The following is a 4292-nucleotide window of genomic DNA, read 5'->3' on the forward strand; positions in this document are numbered from 1 at the left end:
AAAGATCCATTTCTAGTTGCAGTTTAGAGAGGACTCAGTCCATAATAGCTGACTCGAAGGCAGAGCAGCACGGCACAGAGGCATTTCAGAGGAGAAAGGGTTCATGGCTTTGCAGGGCAGGCAGAAGGCCCCGAGCTCCAAGGCGGTCTCTCCCTTTCCTTCCTCCCAGGATACCCACAACTTGGGTGGAGCCATCTACACCCTCAGTGGGCCTTGCCATTATTCGGAACCAGAACTGTGCTACAGCAGTGCATGGACTAATTTAGGAATTATCCACCCTCATCCCAGCATCACATACTCTGAACCCAGCAACCTCTGAAAAGTCCCACCGATGACCACAGGAGGTTTTATAAGGACCTTTAGATACAAGCTATGACATTAGTATTTCAGATGAGAAGAAAACAATGAGAAAATATAATTTTGAATGTTTGTTGAGAAAATAACTGAAATTTTGCATAAATCAAATATGCCATGGAAATATCTCATAGGTGGCCTTCTTGGGTAGGACAGGTATCATCAAAGCAATCAATGACACTGTAACATTTAATAAGAAAAATTAAGAAGTCATTTGATTCATGAAACATTGTTTGGTTTTGCTCTTCTTTTAGGAAAATGCCAAGAGGTAAAGGAATAGCAAGATTTTGGTCATTTCCTATCATGTGTTCATATGTAAGAATGGAATGAGTAGGTGGAGAGACATTTTTTCATGTCAGCTATCTGTCTTCCTCACACGCTCTCTACCTGTCCTGCCTCTGTCAGCCCTGAGGACCCCACAGCTTGCTTCTGGGGTCCATGGGACAAGTGACAAGGTTTTTCCTCCATCCACCAAACCAGATCTGCTCAGTAGCATTGTGTGAGAAAGTTAATCCTTCAGCCTGCTGGAATGCTGTGACTCATCACCTAACACAGGACTTTGTGTCAGAAAGACACTCTACTGTCACAAAAACCTAAACAAGTAGCATGGATTTAGGGTTAACAAGTAACACTGCCTTACACTTATTCAGTTTATAGAAAAGAAACAGATTTCACAGGCTCCAAATTGTCAGATCCATGCAGAGCTTTGGGAAAATACTGGCGAATATGTAGCCTGAAATAACCAGAGGGAAGACCACATGCTGGCTGTGACTTCAGAGAATGTGATTAGAAAGACGGAAAGTCTTTAGAAACATATTTCAAAGAAGAGATGAACTCAGGCAAAAATTGAGTAGCTTTCATGCAGAGACAGATAAAAATAAAGACTGCAAGGGGGAGATCAGGGACCGCATTCCAAATTGTAGGAAATTAGTTCAAAACATTTCCTCAATGAAAAGGGCCAGCATCGCGGTTAAATAAGTGACATTCTTGCTAGAAAGCCATAACCCTGCATAAGACAAATGTGCTTCGGCAAATGTGGTACTTGAATTCTTATGGTCAGGGAAAGATACAGTTGAGTAAAAGAGAAAGTGACAAGTAATAATCATTATTTACTCGCCTTTCCAGTAGAGAATAATGACTGAGCAACTTTGTATAGCTTATGTGGATAATGGTAATACCTGAATGGAAAATACAGTATACAGACAACTAAAAGAAATGTGTCCTGTGGAGAAACAAAATTAGGAACAAAGACAGAAACTTCATTGGACTTTTTAAGGAAAAAAGCAGTTTCTATGACCTGCGGAAAGGAAGCCCAAGGGAGATGCTGTTGCAGGAGACCCTTCAGAGTCCCCTGCTGCCCAATGATTGTTATTGCCAGGGAAGTTTACTTTGGACAAGTAAACAGTAATGTGTCACCTCAGTCTACTAGACAAGACCTACAACAGAATTTGTTTTTCTACACCTTTTTTAAAAGTATCAATGACAAATATCCTACACAGAATTTTCAAAAAAAAATATCTTCAAGAACTTGGAAAGTGCAGGTCATTTTCATGTACTTTCTGCGAAGGTGTAAAGATGTTGTTATCCAGTCAGGTCTGACCTGACTCCAACCTCATCTGTAGACACAGGCGAAGTAAACTGAAGGTATAAAGTTGTTCCGGCAAATCAAGAAGACCTTTGCAAGTATGATAACATTTCTGGAGTATAAATTTAGAAGCTGAGGCAATGAACTTGTTCTAAGTTCTCTTGGGTCCACTTCCTTTGGTAGGTGAAACACAACCTCGAAATGAAGTAGATGAGTGGTAGAGGAAGGGTAGTACTTCAAGGGGGCTGTGGATCAGGGAAGGGTGTGAGGAGCAATAATTGGTTTTGTTTGTTTATTTGTTTATTTATTTATACTTTGTGCAGGGTCTCACTTTGCAGCTTGGACTTGTAGCGATCTTTCTGTTTTCAGTCTCTCCAGTGCTGGGATTACACGCGCTCGCCACCACACGTGGAGTGAGCCGCTTGTTCAGCGGGCCTGGGGGCAGTGCCAGCACGGCGTGTGGTGCCAGGGATCCAAACCCGGCCCCTGGGCTTGCCTAAGCAGGCGCTTACTCCGCTGAGCTATCTCGCCAATCCTAAGGAGAAGTAATTGTTAAATTGCAGTCCACTTAGGCAGGCTCCGTCTTCACTGCTCCCTCCTCTGGTTCTGTGCTGTCCCACAGCAAATACAGTGGGGTAGATCAGCCGGAGACAAAGCCACCTGTGACGGCACAGGCCTTCTGGTAGACAGAGGCAGGAGGCCAGCAAGTGTCAACCCAGCCTGGGCTAATTTGTGGCTTTGCAAGGCCCAGTCTTAACAACAAACAAACCAATAAAACTATTTTTAAATGGTTGGGATTGTGTCTCAATGTCAAGGCCCTATATTCAAAGCCTAGTTACCAAAACTACAAAAGAGAAAAGTAAGACAGTAATAATTTTATATTTTAGCAAACTGAAAACATCTTCCAACGAGGTCTGCTTTCTACCTCTTCTCCAATAGTCAAATACACAGTGGGTCACATTCCTGGTAAGTTCCTGAGGGCCTACATACCACAGTGTTGTGGAACAGAACTGGCATCAGAGCAGAGTTTACTGTCACCATTATTCTTTCCACATCCTTGGGACACATGAAGCTGTCAACACAGCTTTTCTTCTTTCTAATGATATGCGTGATCTGCTCCTGGAGAGACTTGTGTTTTTACTTTCACAGCTATCAATCTTAATCCCATGCCTAAAATTTTACACTACAGTAGGTTCTATTAATCTGCAGTAGTCTACACTTTTTTTAATTAATTTTATTGAGAAACAAATAGCAATGCTACAGTTTCAAAACCGATTAGAAGGACAGTTTCAACAATTAATACATTGCATATTGTTGTCTTTGCAGTAGTTATTCATACAATATTTGGTGGAAAATACCCACATATTTTTAACTAACTAATGTTTCTTACTTTCGAGATATTTGCCCCTTTTCGAGGGAAAAACAACTCCACTGATTTAAGGTCTAGAGAAACATGCTCCAGCACTGAGCTCCACTTATGTTTATGCTTGAGCTCACACGCCACAAACCAGTACACTGTATTTGCAACTACTATGAGTAACACAGGAATATTTGGATAAATGAATACTTCTTTTAAATGGTAAGTGAAATACTGTTGGAAGCATAAATTTATTTTCATAATAGCTTTTTAGATAAATGCTATGAATACATGAAACTAGAATATCAAATATTTATCATGCAATTGCTACCATTGTTTTTTAATGTAACTCAACACACTCTAGGGAAAATGTGGGACTGATTGCTCTAGCAGAGAAAGTGAGTGATGGGTTGTGTGCAAAGCAGTGGCAATTAGAAGTGAGGACGCTGAAGCAGAGGACGAGGCAGCAGCAAACAATGACAGAGGGGACGAGCCTCATGTTCTGGCTTGGCAGTGCAAATCAAGTCTAATTACTTTATTCATTAATTTTTCCCAAAGTTAAGGGCAGTTGCTCAAAATTTAGGATTTTTAATGGAGTCATTAATCTAACAAATAGAAATTATATTCAGACAATTCATTATTTTCAGAGAAACCAAACTATATAAAGTTGAAGGGAAAATGTACTTATTTTCCAAACTTCAAACTTGAAAGGTGGGTCCTTTTCAATGACTGATCTGAATACTTACTTTACTCATTTGTCTGTTTTTAAGTGGGAGGAAATAAAATTAAATTTGAAGAATAGATTTACAATGAGAAGAGCATGCAAATATGTTCCCTAACTTGTGCTTATTTCTTTTTTTTTCAGTACTGGGGATTGAACTCAGGACCTTGTACTGGCCAGGCAAGCACTTATTCTACTAAGCTATCTCCCTGGTCCATGCTTACTTTTTAACAAAAGTATTTAGCATACAGTCTTACCCTAAGATACTTGCTATG

This window comes from Octodon degus, unplaced genomic scaffold (assembly GCF_000260255.1).
Source record: "Octodon degus isolate 3935 unplaced genomic scaffold, OctDeg1.0 scaffold00054, whole genome shotgun sequence".
Lineage (NCBI taxonomy): Eukaryota > Metazoa > Chordata > Mammalia > Rodentia > Octodontidae > Octodon > Octodon degus.